At 39.1% G+C, this 16,007-nt stretch overlaps 1 protein-coding gene across 1 annotated transcript in view; it reads right to left on the bottom strand.

Moving 5' to 3' along the window:
* The window catches only part of SLAIN1 (SLAIN motif family, member 1), a gene marked incomplete at its 3' end in the record, with an annotated part of 42,729 nt that extends 29,178 nt beyond the window's left edge, over positions 1-13,551 (bottom strand). Inside the window, exon 1 of the mRNA XM_009575751.1 lies at positions 13,417-13,551. The remainder of the gene's footprint in view (positions 1-13,416) is intronic.
* Between the last annotated feature and the right edge of the window lie 2,456 nt (positions 13,552-16,007).

Raw genomic sequence — 16,007 nt, 5'->3', positions numbered from 1 at the left:
ACTATACTGCTAAGCAGATATGCTAGCAACAATTTGAATCAAAGATGTAATTTTTTGCTCAGGAGAACAAGTGACTCCAGGAAAAAAAAAGCTAATTACATTTCCTAAATTTGAAATTTCTGGTAGCACACCTAATTCTTTTTTCTTTTGTACATTAACATCTGCAACAGAGGTAAGCATAACGGTGAGGAACCTGTTCTGTAAATAACACTCATAGAAGGACAATTTCCATCCTTCTCTTAACAGTATAGGATAATTACATACCAAGTGGAATCCAAATATATGTGTCTGTTAGGATATAACTTTCTTGATCATTTATCATAACTCAGAAAAAGATTGAATAATTCAAACGTTAACCCTAAACTGCATTTTTTCTAACCTTACCAGTTAGTCCTGAATTTCCCCTACATCCAAGAAACACCCATAAACACATTATCATTTCCCCTACAACTCTATCTTCACTCACAGGTTAAACCTCTGGCAAGAGGGTTTTGCAAGGGAGCTTCTCTGTCCACAGTTTCTGACTCTGACACCCTGTTCCAAGATGCCACACTCATTTTTCTTTGCGCAAGTACGCTTGCTGCCTATATTGAATCAGACTGGAAAAGCTAAACGTTAGGCTGAAATTGAGGTCAAAAGCAGCACTTACCCTTCAGGACCCCTGTGGCTTTTTGGATTAATATAGCAGGTGTCACAGTTATGTGCTTATTATGAGAAAGTGTTAATACTGTTACCCAAAGCAGAGAAAAGATATAAAACCCCTCAAAAATAAAAGATATTGTAAAATAGGCTTTTCATACTTCTAAAACACCGAACGGGGAAAAAAATCATAAAAGTTTAGGATTAAGAAAAGTTCTGATAGAGGTTTAAGTGACTGCCAAATATAATAAAGTATTCAGAATCCACATCCTTGTTAGAATTAAGGTTCAACACCAACCCAGAGTCACATTAAGGAGCACTAACCAGATAGTTATTTCTAGAAAAATGGGTAAAATGACATATAGCTGTTTGATACAAACACCATTACCATTATCATTACTGTAATGTGGGTCAGGGCTTCTGCAAAGACAATTTTTAGCCTAGAGAGACTAGTCTCTTCAGACACCCTAGAGAAAGACTGACTCCTCTTGGCAGTAACTCAGAGCACGTTCCTAAATTAAAGCTCCTCTGGGGTGATTTCAGACACCTCCAGAGAGACTCCCTAAGTAAACTCTGCCTTGTGAGTACCTCCCAGAGGTACCTACACTGCAGCGAGAACTACACAAGCATTTAACAAAGAGGCAATCCTTGCTCCTCGCAAACAAGCAACACAGGTATAAGCTGACAGATAAGGAGAGAGGAGTATAACATTATCAACCAAGAGTTCAGTACAAGAGGGAAAGCATGAGAACAGCACAAAGCACAAGAGTCAAAGCACAAAAGTTGCAGAAGCACCACCAATACAATTATTATGCTGCTGCAACATCCTTCTGCCCAAATCTTACTTTTCAGGATAAAAGGCACTCTACAGTATCTTTTAAGCATTTCCACCAACAAAAGCAGTCACGTCCACAGTAAGCAGAAATGGGCTTGGACAACAAGGTTTGAGGTGTTTCTTCAAGCTATTCCTTAAAAACCATTTGTTTCTTCCAAGTAGTTATCTCAGATTTATCAGCACGCACACAGGCCAAAAATAACAAAATGTTTTTTGGACTAAGTCCAAAACTACAAGACCATATGTGCATACTTACAAACTGAAATTTGTTTTTTTATTTATAAATAAAGATCCATTTGTGATTACAGTAAAGTATTTCACATCCAGTGTTTCAAAAGGCGTTAGGAAACAACCATGAGGCACTCTTAACGTCGGCTATATGACTGCAACACATGAAGCAGAAATGACAAAAAAGAAAACTGGTGACACTATGGAGGAATAGGCTGAAGCAACGATTCCCTCCATCACTCCATCTTGTCCTATTTTGTGCTGGCCTACAAATCGCTCTCTCCCCTGCCTTTCCTATGGGTTGGGGAGAGCAACAAAGAATGTTGAGAAGGTTTGCCAGTGTTTCACACAGCTGCTTGAGGGACATGGTGGACTTCTAGGAAGAAAGGACCTTAAGATGTTAGAATGCTGAGCCCAGTCCTCTGCATTTGCAGGCAACAACACAACAGATGACTAAGTTGCTATCACCCACACGCTACAGGTCACAAAATCCTTCCCTGCACCCATAACAGACTTAAGACATGTTATGAAGAAAAATTGCCTGAAGCCAAAAGTCACAAATACATCAAGTGCCAAATAACTTTAAAATTAAAAAAAGAAGATACGCTACCAGTCATGCAAATTCTTAAGACTTAATGCTCAACCCTACTCTTTTACCACAGTACCTTGAGCCCAATGAAATTGGAATTACATTATATGAACCACTCCTGAAAGATAAAACAAATGACAGCCCCTAGCCCTAACAACTTACTTTCATTTCTGATACAAATCTTCACGTGGCTTTCAAGTGATTTTAAAAGAAGTGGCAAGCAGTTAATGCTACTTAAAGTCTGTTCATGTGCTAAGATATGCAAGTGCAAGTTATCTTGCATGACTTATTTTCTTGTTTGCTGATAACTTTTCAATGACATGATAGCATCAATATAAAGCGCATATGGAATTTCTTCATATGTAAAAAGGAATTCTAAACAGAAAAGACAAAATAATGAATAGATATTGCTGTATGACACATGAAAAACCGTGAGAGCCATATGCCAACATGCTAATAATTTAAAAGCTGTAGCCTGAAGCTACATCCAGAATTAATTAGAAAAGAATTAGAACAAATTTTCTTTCCAAAACTTTTAACGTACATCCATCAAATTAACAGGTTACATATTAAAGTCACCTGCAATGTTAATACATGTATCATCGAAAAGATTAATTTCATTACCGATAAAAACAATGTTTATTAAAAAATTTAACACACTAACACATAGATCTCTAAGCAGAAAAAGAAATCAACCTTCTCTCATAGGATTGTTTCAGGCATTCATCACTATACCAGACCTTTCCTCTGAGGGTCTACAATGTCCACAAGTAAGTTTTGCATCTAAGCTCTGATTACAGTCAATGCAGATCTACAGCTCAATTCAGCTGCCTGCACGGAGACATCTCGTGCCATTTAGACAACCGGTCAGGGCATTTCAAAGGCATCGGTGCCGTGTATATGGACAACCAAACCTAGCTTGTCTTTCTGTTAGCTGTAACGGGAATTTAAATTCCATTTGTGTGAAGGTATGCCAGGAGATGGCTTCTCCTCCTTGGCCAGAGGTGAAGGTAACTGGACACAACAAGAGGAACTACAGGACCGGACACGAGACGTTGTTCAACATAGCAAGGAGCAGGCTGTGAAGCTGCCAAAAGTGACCAACAGCACCACAAGGGATGGCTGGGTCTCTCAGGGGGTTGAGGAGGGTTCCATGAGAAACAGCTGAACATCACAGGCAGCTGAAGGGGAGCATCAGGGACCTTTGGGGGCAAGGTCAGCAGTGCCTCGGTAACCCCATCCATAATACCATGTAAAACTGAGATGACTTCAGTAAGGGCACCAGAAATACCAAATCTGGGTACAGTTGTAGCAAAACCGGGAAAAATGGGCAAAAGGAATTAGGGACAGGTTGCTTACTCAGGAGGAGACACGGACCAAGAAAGGGGGGAAATCACATTGAATGGGTAAGGAATATGCATGGGAAATTAAGAGAAGAGGGATGAGAGGTACTGGCCATGTGGAAACAAGCTGCTGGTCAGCCCACTGATCTGAGCCAGCCCTGTGCCTGATCAGTCTTTTTCTACTTCTTACTGAACTCTTCTCCTAACTATTTCTCTGTGCAAAGGGTGTCCCCTGTGCCATGTGTATGAGAGAGATTCCAGCAAACTTCAAACCACGCTAGCCAGCGAGCAGGACATGAAGTCTGGGAACCTGCTATCAAGCAACTACAGGTCTACAGGCCTGACACTGGAGGGACTTTCGGTCTAGGACAGCTAACAGAGAGGTCTGTATGAGTATGCAGGTGAGATGCCAGCAAACAGCAAGTCAGACTAGCCAGCGGATAGGACTGGAAGCTTAGGGGCTGGATACCACAGGGACAACAGGTCTATGGGTCAGCTACCAGAGAGTGGGGGTCTGGGGTCTGACACTTGAGGGACTGTAGGTCTGGGCAGATACATGGAGTGTGCATGTACGAGTGTGGGTGCGAGATCTGCCAGCAAGGCTCAGCCTTACAACCGGCTGGACCCGGGAATAGGGAAGTGCAGCAGCTTCACATCTAGTGGACCGGAGAGGAGGAGTCTCCTGGGTCTGAGACTCCAACAACTTCAGCTCTGGAGAAATGGATCGGTGCACTCCCTTGAGTTCTTGAAGTCCACCAGATCTGGCCGCTCTAAACATTCCTTATATGTTTAGACAGCTTCATTTAAATACCTAGAGTCCAGAGCAGAGCCCACTCTTTAGCACAAAACAGCAGAGACATAATTCAGTTGTCTAAAACCAGAATGTTATGACATTTGAGGTGCTCCAGCAGTTCAGACAAGCGAGGTGGTATCACACCCATCTGCCCCATCTGTATATCTCAAGGACCCAAGAGCATGTCAAATTACACTTAGCACCTTTGTTAAGATAAATGAATCGTGGCCAAAGTGACTGTGCTATTAAATTAGGTATACCAGACACACGCCTAAAATTAGGTGGAATAAATCTGGGCCATATCATGTTCTATGAATTCACATAATAAATGCCTGAGACCCAAGGACAAGGTACTTACAGTCAGATAGAACAGAAAACAACTCCATGTCTGGCTCTGGTAACTGAGACACAAAAAATCTTTCCAGGAGAGATTCAATCACCCACATTTTCTTCTGTGATTCAAATGCAACACAAAGCGATACCCCATGTATCTCATTTAAGACCAGCAGACACATACTACAGCACTTACACCAACTACTTCACCAGTATGGACTCTGGCACAAAACTGTTGTGTCTATCACAGAAAGATTCAGATCAGCTACTAGTATGTGAAAACACACAAAAAAACCCTCAAGCGTCCTGTTTATCCCCATTCTGGAGAATGAACATCTAAACAAATGATTATGAGCAAGGTCTGAAGTGCCGTGACTGAAGAAATAGGAGACAATGAGAAACCACCTCTGAATGAAAGGCATCAGGGCTATTCCTGCAAAATGCAGAGGGTATTCAAGACTTGTTAAAAGTATGAAGGAATATTGTCATCTAATTCCTTCCAGTGTTAAGTACTACCCAAGTTTTTTTTTTCTAATTAGCAAAGAGAAGTTAGTATCTCCAGATTCAGTTCAGACAATCACTTAAGAATGGAGTGAAACAGGTTGGATGAAGCCCTTTGGCTTCTTCAGAGTCAACAGACAGCTATTTTTTTCCAGGTGTCTAACTTTAGTAGTTCAAGTTAGATTAAATTAATCATAACTTTTAATACTAACAATTACAAGAGCTCTCTAGCTACTCATGCTTACCCTACTTAGTCAAAAACAATCTGTCCTCCAGCAGCTGCAGACAAAACTAAGCGAGAAGATAAATTAACTGATCTTCTCTCCTATGCAGCAGACGATACAACTCATCAACTCTTTTAGTGGAATTTATCTGACTACATGAGGACATCTTCAAAGTCAGCCACCTCTACATCTATAGTAACCATTTTAGAAATCTGCACTTCCAGGTACAAGTCATCTCATCCTGAATTAATATAGCACAGGTAGCAAGATCAATATTGGTACTACATAATAAAGATAAATCAATACAAAAGAAGCTGGCTTTCTTTCCAAAGGTGGGCAAACTTATTTGTTCCAAGTGAGAACGCATTTGCAATGCCCCTCTGCAGCAGGGGGGCACACAGGGTTGAGTATGTTCAGCCATCAGCTGTACTTCCACGCTTCTGCTTTCAAGAAAAAGCTATCCCAAAACAGCGTTACCATACAGATTTCTCTGGTGTTACAAGGGGGGGGGGTACAATCTCAGCTCAACTAGATGGGTAGAATCAGTTTTCTGGTACTTTATATTGTAGAAGTAGTAATGGTGGTCCAAATTCACCTCGTGTCTTGGTTTACATGACTTTTTGATTGTGGTAAAACAATGAAAGAAATAAAACAATAAATAAAATGAATAAAACAACAAAATAAATAAATAGTGCCTAAGCTATCAGCTCAATGTCACTTTAAAATCAATTATTACCCCGTATCAGTTTTCTGTAACATCTCATAGCCAGATACTTCAATCACAAAATAAAATATTCAAGAACATGAAGTTTACTTTGTGACTTATTTTCTTATGATTCTTTAAAACTAGTAAAAATGTAGTCTTAAAACTGCTGCAAATGCTTTTCAAAGCAAGAATTACCTAGGTTTCAGCTTTTTCTTTTTGCTGAGAAAAATGATTTTTAGTCTTGCAGGCAGACTTATACTATTCTCCCTCAGTCTTCTCAGAAGCGTGAAGTTTTTAATTAAGTATTCAATTACAGTGTTTGATCAAGCCACATTCAAAGACTTTAAGAATGGCTTAGTAACCCCCCAAAAAGTGAATATTCCACAAGAAAACATTTTCTGTCATTATAAGTTTTACAAATATATCCCATCTAGAAGTAAAATTAAGAAAATAATATTTTAGGGGAGGTTCATGAGAGAAAACTATATAAAAGACTTGGGAATTTTTTTTTATAAACTCCTATGTCTCTATCATTCACACTAACTTATCCTCTGCCTTGCAACATAAAAAAGATCAAGCAAATCTGTGCATGCCCAGGCCTCACAAGTATTCAGATTAGAGCTTACCGACTACATTTCATTACCGGGTAGAGTCAAAAAAATTTTATCGTATTACAAGAACTCTTGCACGATCCCTAGGTAAAAGCAAATTACTGGTATAAATGTTGTATTTCCACAAAATATGAACATATCTATGCCGGATGTGGAACACTTGGTAAAGCAAGTGCAGATAATCAACTTCCTTCTAATATATTAAAGTGCAACGTTAGCTGCCAAGGAGAAAGACTCCGTGGCATATTTACAGGACTGTGGACTATATCCCAGAAGTAACCAACAAAAAGATAATTAGGGGTCATGGCATAAAACAGTCTGAACAAAAGCTTCCCAAAATATGCAATGCTATGAAGACAAGAACTAAAGTCCTCCCTGAAAGTGAAAATACAAAAATAAACAACATTTTAGTAAAGAAGCAGCGCTATCTGTATATACCACATGGGGGAGGCTCGTCTACATTCTGAAATGTTATTTCCAGCTCTCTTCTGCAGCATCAAAAATAGGCAGTGAAAGAAAGTCAGCATGTAAGACAAAAGCTGTAACAATAATTTGGGGACTAGCAAACAATGAGCAAGACACAGACTATCTGGAGCAAAAATGAAATTACACCTTCCAGAACAGCCCAGTTTTGAAAAGATCCTCTTTTCCATAGAAAAAAAAAATCTTCAGAGGATAAGCTTTCAAGCGCCCCCAGCTCCATTAATAAAACCTAGCTCCCTTTTTAATTTCTATCCAGGAAAGTAGTTGTGTACTTTGGAAACAAAACCAGTTATTAGCACTCTGCTGGATAACACTAATTGTGCCCGTATTTTCAGCGTAACTGTCAAGGTTGATGCTACTACTGTTGCTTTTAGACACATGCTGCATTACAGACTTTGAGCCTACATTGCAAGCATAAATTATTCTTATTTTAAGTAAGCCTACTGAAATCCTCAAGTAAAATTTGATCGTGTTTCTAGCTGTTTAGCCACTCATGATGAGCTGATAATCCCAGCTCAGCAGCTAGCGTGGACTAATAGAACACTTATATTCTAAAACGGGATGGGAATCTTCTCAACTGAGGTAAGATCCAACACCACCTCTCTACCAACCTTTACATAGACTTCAGAATTCAGCATCTTCTTGTAAATATCATGACAACCAGAAATCAATTCTAAGAAAATATTTAATTATGAGTTGTACCACAATCAATCCCCAAATATGAAATGAAGTTCTTAAATAGTATGCATATTATAACTCAATAAAAAGTAGAAGTCATATCTAAGAGCCATATTAAAAAGGCAAGGGATACCTGTGAAATGAATAAAAAGAAGATGCATTTGTTGCCATAAGGGTTTTCAACCACTTGTATCTTAAGATGTACTTGCAGAGTAGAAATGTTCCAGTGCTAGAGAGAAATCTTCTGATTGAAATGCAAGCACACGCTTCTAAGCAGAATATCAAAACCAAGTTTTTCCCAATTGAAATACACAAATCATCCTCAGCAGCTGTGTTAGAAAATCCAGTGATACCTGCATTTGCAAAATCTCTAAGAATTATGCAGCTGTTACAACAGGTTACGTCAAATAAATGAAATCTAATGGGAAATAACTCCTGTGCACGTATATGTGCGCTCTGAACGCTATGCTTGTACTGCAGCAGAAGACTGCTATGCATCCTGTCGTCCAAGATGTCACATTCCCTGAAAGGTGCTCAGATGCTGATAGGAGTTACTGTTGCTCATCACCTTTTAATATCAGAAATATATACCAAAAGGAACCAAATCAGTTGTGCCACTTTTCATTCCTTCTAGAGCTTTAGCAATGTTATTATTTATGATGGAAACAACAATGCAATCATCTGCAAGCTTCAGCATATTATCACTTGCTACCCCAAAAGCATTTTACATAAAACTTTAATCTCCATTACATGTGAAAAATAAGGATGAGAAAGATGTATCAAATCTTATTAATCCAGTCCCGAGTGCTAGAACATACATCTCTGATGTATCAATGGACAGCAAATAAACTTAAACCTATTTTAGAACAATAAAAAAATCCCACCCTGCACTGGATCCAGCTCAAGCATACAAAATAAAAGCTTTAGTCCATTTACAGTATTTTCTGTTTGCTTCTGCTGTTAACAGACTACAGTGTAGAAGTTCCCTATGACAGCAATTCTTAGTTGATGAGATGTATTTTATATCATAAAGATTCCAAACTAAATGACTTCACTATGAACCCTTGGGAAGGGGAAGTGAATTAGGAGAATGGGACAGAACCTGGCCTCTTTCTGTGTAAGCAAGTGTCACATCCAGGTAAAAACCTTCTGCCTGGGGCCCTACCAGCTCTAAGAGGTTTTTTTACAGGTAAAAAGAATATAGTACTGTCAAATTAAATCTTCCACACACACACACAGTTTTTCTTCTGGATATGCTATATGTTTCGACATCAGACCTAACTGACATGTGACATTGTGATCCAGCACAACAAAAGCTAAAATTTCACTGATGAGATTCTTCGGTTTTGTGAAATCATAAGCAATTGGAGAGAAACTACAATGGATCTGTTTCACAACATACCTTATCATCCACAGATGACATAACAGCATTCATCCTGAAGCACATTATTCATTTTAAGAAAGGAAGCAGAGTTTAATCTTAAGACTATAAATTACCGCAGCCAATTGCAAAACCTACAGACTTCTGTTGCCTACTCTTTTTAAGCACCTGAAGCAGCATTTCTGAATAAGAACTCATCTAAGCCAAACTCTGAATCTAGCCAATACTTCATACTCTCCAAGAAAGAGGAGTTTTCTGTCTGGAAGGCTGAATTGGATGAGATATGCTTTGAAGCCCTGCATAAAGGCTGAGCTCCTACAGACTGACTGCTTGCTAAGCCTCTTAACTCCTCAGTCTATCCACCCGCCTCCTCCAGAGCATTTTACAGAAGCGAAGCTATACACGGTATCTGCAGCCAGGGTGTCAATCAACACCACCTCATTGATCTCTGCACCAGCTAGGAAGTTTACACATTGCATCACTCTGCTCACTGGACTTAATACTGACATGTTCCCAACATCTCCAAGTACTACCAAGAAAATACAGAAGAAGGTCCACCACACTGTTAAGACTGTGACGTGGCCCTGTTGATCTGAATGCATCTAAGGAAAATTAAAAACCGAAGGGAGAGGGAACTGACCCTACAATAGACAGAGAACTGCTGTAAACAAAACAAACCAGAAAGGTTTCAAACAAAAGATGATTGAAAAAGAGCAAAAATAAAGAAGTGATCCAGGTCAGGCCATAGAGAAAAAACAACAATCAAATATTATCTCAACAGTAGAATTGCTCACGGAAAACAGGAACAATTCCAAGCAAAGATCTTATAGGAGGTTACATTTAACCTTCATCTTCCTTAAAGCTAGCATGCCTAATCCACAGAAACAGGGCTCGTAATAACCCTAGTTCATTATAAACTCGGTAAAAGCTTTACCTACATAGTGGTAGACCAGAGGAACGTTGAGAAGCTTGTCCATGTTCTCACTGTGGTTCACAGAAGAACCACCTGCTGGAGACCACCACTGTGCTTATACCCTTAAAGATTTATGCCAAGATGAAATCTTACTTCCACCATGAAATACTTAAAACGGTCATTTTCACTAGAAAAGAAACAGGCTGGTGAGCACAACAGGGTGAAAGGTAAACTAGCATCAGTTGAGTGATTCTCCAGCCTGAAAGACCAAGTAGTCATTGTGTTACTTCATTGCCTAGGATTGCTTTAGCAGAAGTGCCTCACAAGACCTTTAGCCTTGTTATGAGCTAACGCTGGGATATTTCAGACAACAAACAAATACTTTTATGAAAATAAGGATACAATGTAGTTTTTTGAATGAATGACCACAGATTTAAAAATCAGAGAAGAGAGCAGGAATTAGTCAAAAGTCAGAAAAACAGCCTGACAAAATTTTACTTCTTTTGGCTCACAGCTCTTCTCTCTGTGTGCGTTCATTCAGATACGCTGACTCTGCAGACAAAAATCAATTTTTACTGCTTTTTATTTCTATGCGTACTATAGTGCCTAAAGAGCTATGACAATCTAAGCTGGATTAATTTTTGGCTAATGCACCATGGACAAAATTACTAAGCGAATTCTACCTATAAGCCATTTCAGAAATCACAGATTGGTACATTACAAATGTTTTTTGACTACACATTTAATAACTCTCAAGCACAGTGTCACCATCGGCTCACTGCCAAACAGAAAAAGACACGACTAGATTTCAAAATCCCTCTAAAATGCCCTTTCAAGGCATATGGCTAAAGGGGGAAAACGCTGTTCAACTGACAAGTTCAAAGTTTGAAACTTTAATACCAGAAAAGACGACTCTTACTGAGTCACTTTTAAAATTAGGATAAAATTATGTATACATATTTATACACATATACTTACTGATAGAGTGGACTGCAAAACAAAACCCAGGAAAGTCAGATTACAGAAAGTTTGTTGTACTTTAAAACAGAATGATTAGATTCTTACAACAATCTCACACCTGGTTTCAAAACTGAAGAAGAAATAAATATTGTGAAACTAACTTCTACAAAGTTAGGGAAGAAATATGACATTTGCTTATTACATATTATTTGTAAAGGTATAGGTGATAAAAAGAAAATCTTCAGAAAAACGAGAGTTAATCAAGTCTAACTGAATTATTAATTAAAACAATTTTAGCATAGAATTGCTGCAGTAGAAACACAAGTCCATTCTGTCCTTGAACATACTGCTCCCATAATGAGTTTCGTACATGGCATATAATTTCTCAGAAACTTTCTACAGAGTCCAGGAAATTCATGAACCCACTACCATGAGCAGAACATATGGATCAAAACAACTCATTGTCAACATAACTCTATGTGACATACATCATTCACTGTGACTTCTGCACAGAGAGATTGAACTGATAACCATAGAGTGATTTAAATTTGAAACAATAAATTTGCCTTTCTAATGTCTTTATTGCCTATTAAATTTAAATAATACCTTGTAAGGGAAAAATAGGTCATGCATTCCTCTGGCTTGTTTCTACATTCACATTATGGACTTGATTCAGTTGCCCATGTCTAGGTGCACTGGCCCATCTCAGAGGCCCTTGGGAGGCCAAGATATCATCCAAAGGAATGGCAGATAGGGCACAGAACGTATGGAAGGTCTGTTTCCGTCCTGAGTGGAAGCTGGAGGTCAGCCAGGGTAACCGAGAACATCTCGAATGGCTTTACGTGGGGCAATCTCAATGGAGCCTCTACACTGGGATTCAGTGCCAAACTGGGACACCCTACACCACACAGATGTACCTTCAGGTGACCAGATGGGAGTTGAGTGCCAAGCACCCATTACTGTCAGTGGACTCGAGAGAGCTATTGACTTCATCCTAAGGCCAACACCTACACCTCGTCACCTGAGCAGCTCCCCTGATTCCTCTGACTCTATGGACAAAACTCCTATTGACTGCCAAGCGTGGACACCCAGCTCACACAACAGACGTCTAAACTCAGGTGTCCAAATCGTGAGCCAAATTCTACCCTAAAGCTAGGTGGGATGATTACCAACATAGGAACCAGTTTGGTCCATCTAACTTCAGGCAAACGAGCTCAACTGTGCATTGCTAGGACAATAACCATTGTAGGACCTTTTATAGTCAATGCAAAGAGACAGATGCCTTCAGAGACTTATTCAGCTAAATGCCCGATTTTGGATAAGACTAATCCACAACTACCCATATCCTCCAAAGCATATAGGTACCCGCTCAATCTCTCTTAATGACAGCTGTAGCTAGCTTACATACCATATGCTCACATTAGCTTTATATCTTTCTCCTGTCGTCTTCCTACGTTGTTCATTTGCATTTTCTTTCCTACTGAGTTACAAATCTTAAGATAGTATTTCCTACCTTAATCACTCTCTTCAACAACACTTACTACAATCTTAATGGGACTCTAAATGGTAAAAAAGTAAAAATAATGGTGGCTGATATTTATTTAGAACAAAATTCAGCACACCCAGATATAACTCTACAAGTTCACTGGCACCAAACAGGCATCAGATTGATCCCAGTACTTGAGGCTCCTGAGAGCCCAACAAAGCAGTGCTAGCAGTCAAGTTACAGCTCTTCTTGGTCTGTCCAATACTTAACAAAGTCCCGATACTACGTTAGATGTGGACAAATATGCCTTTAAAAATTTATAGCACCGTGATAATTTGGCTTTACAAAAAACCAAAAGCACTGTTTTTCAAAACTCAATAGAGATACCAATAGTAAAGTTAGCATCGAAGTTTTCTTGCCAAGAGGTCCACTATTTTAAGCAACGGATGAAAACTGCCAAGTTTAAAAATCACGAGTTATGCAGGGGAAGAAAAGGGTTATGAAGGAGAAGAACACTAAAAAATGCATGATCAGAAAAAAACCCCAAACAATTATCAGCATTTACGTAGTGGAGGAAGACTTGCGTACACAGGAAAAAAAGGCATGTCTGCCATTCACAAAGCTTGCTAAATTGTGAAAAACACAACACATGGGTGAAATGCCAGACCAAAAGTGCCAACTTACTAGTAAAGAAATTCAAAGAATAAGATTACCTTGTTCCAATCTAAAGCATAAGGAACGTTTTGCAGCCTCTATCTCAGGACTTGGATGATCCAGAACACGCCTGCACCACTGCAGAGGACTCAGTGATTTCTCTTGAGGAGCGAGAGTCTTGGTAGGCAAGACGTACAACCTTAACCAAAACACATGCAAATATCAGCAAGATATGCAATACTTACAAGTTTACTTCTGTATTCTCAATATCCTGCCCGCTAATAATGTATAACAGTGCAATGCCCTGCAATATGATATTCTAATAACAAAAGATATTATTGAAGTAGGAGAGTTTACACTAGTTTTCTTCTTCCCTCCTCAGAAAAGTAGGTGGCAAAATATGAACTCTACAGGTCTGGCATGTCAAAACAAAGTTCAAGGAGACTTCTCAAAAATCTTACATCTCATCATTACCACAGGCTGAATTTCAGCACTGCCCAAAGTTCAAATGCATTAGGAGCTGTACACACACCAAAGATGCTATCAGTTTTCCCTTTTATATTTATCTGTACTGGAGATTAGATAATTTCAGTATTTGATTTTACATTTAAATCACAATTTCACTGTTATTATTTCACAAGTCAGATTTTTAAAGATTAGAAAACATTTGCTGAGAAACAATGAAAATCCAATTTCAATATTGAATTCCAGCAGGAAAAAAAAAAGGCAAGAAAAGCTAGCGTATATGCGTTATTCTCAGACAAGAGTACGCAACTAATAAGACGGTCAAGCACATTAGGAAGCCAGGTATCAAAGCAGATTTCATGGGGAAATTCTTGAAGCCGGGATCTGCGTTGCTGCTGTTGCCCTTGAGGACACAAGCAAATGCCGGTTCACCTGGGAGAGCGCAGATCTCCCGGGAAAGGGAACTATTCTTGGCCGCCGGAGACTGCTCGCAGCTCCTTGGCCTGACCACTTCTGATCGACGGGGCTGCAGACAGTCAGAGGCAGATTCTCAGGCACCAGCAAAACACTCCACGGGCTGCAAAGGAATCTGGCCTGCACACAGGGGTGCAAAAGGCAAGAACGAAAAAAAAAGGATTGAGCTCCTCAGGGGACCGCTAACAGGTAGCAGCCTTTCACCTCCAGGGTTTTGGCTCAACAGCTACTCAAGTCCCCCGAGAGCAACTGTTCTCCAGTGTCTGCTCAATGGGGTTTTTTCCTGTGAAAACAATCAGCACTTTCTATCCATAAGGAATAAATATCCTTACTGCGACTGCTATCTGCCTTGGCAATCCCAGCCGAGATCAACTGTTGAATTTCTGAGGAGAGGACTCATTTCCCCTGACCTCCTGCGGTGCCTGGCTACACATTTAACAAATGATACTGAGAAAAACTAAAAGGAAAAAAAAAAAAAGAAAAAAGAAAAGCTTTCAGCTTTCTTGTTAACCTGCAAAGTGCTTCAAAAGCTAAACATCTGACTGATGAATTCTCAGTGATCAGACGTTTGTGTAAAAAGTCAAACAGCAAAAAGAGGTTTGACATGTCTGCAATGATGCTAATTCTACAGTTTTGTAACTGCAGTTAAAAAAAAAAAAGCAAAGGTATTTAAGGCCTAAAATTGCTAATCAACAACTAGAATATGCATTGGTCTTTGGCCTTCCAGACAGCAATTTGCTTTAAAGACTGACATCACAAAAAAGCCCCAAGCAGCTGGCATCACATAGCTGACCTTTCATGGACAATGACGGAGATTTAGCCTTGAACTAAAAACTTTCAACAGCTAAAACAACTCACTCTTAGTGGAATAAACTAGTTAACAAATCCCTGTTCCCAAATTCTTCCTGTGTACACGTGCGACACCAAGGTAAGTTTTGGCCTCCCAAAAAACCATTTAGGATTGCTTCCAGGGGGCAAATCAAACAGTAAATTTTACTAAGTTTTTTTACTAAGTTTTTTACTAAGGCACATAAAATAACGATGACTTTCTACCACCCTGAAATGTGAACAGGGAAAACATTTTGTTTAACAGACGGGATCAAACAAATTCGATGTTCCTTAATGTGAAGGAAAGTTAGGGGTTAGGACCGACGTAAAATTTGATTCAAGTGCGGATCGACAATCCTAACACAGCCCCGCGCAAACTAACGGTACACACAATGAAACAACACTGACAAAAATTTCCATACAATTTGCCGATGATTCTCAAAAGCTATTTTCTGAAACCGGAAACGTGGTATTATTTGTACCACGAAGTACACACAAAAAGCATTCAAGAAATATTTACAATATTTGGATTAATTTTTAAATCCTTTCTCTGATACCAAAAATAAGGATGTTTACATGTATCTCACTGCTGAGATAATACTGTACTTTATTCTCAGCTGACGCAAACATCAGCTCGATTTAAAAACTAACCGCATAAAAAAACTACATTGAAGCCTTGACAGATACTTAAAACAGTTATTTAAATATAGATAATATATATTTTATTACTGACACTTTAAAACAATTGAGCACCAATTAAGTTTAACGTGGTTACGCAGCCAATGATTTACACAGTATTCCAGCATTGTCCCTACCATGTTCGTCCACGTTGCTGAGCCAAGTTTTGAGGCACCAGACTCACTTATTTATAATTTCAGTCTAT

This window comes from Fulmarus glacialis, unplaced genomic scaffold (assembly GCF_000690835.1).
Source record: "Fulmarus glacialis isolate BGI_N327 unplaced genomic scaffold, ASM69083v1 scaffold23084, whole genome shotgun sequence".
Taxonomy (NCBI): domain Eukaryota; kingdom Metazoa; phylum Chordata; class Aves; order Procellariiformes; family Procellariidae; genus Fulmarus; species Fulmarus glacialis.
This window is presented reverse-complemented; position numbering and strand designations above follow the sequence as displayed.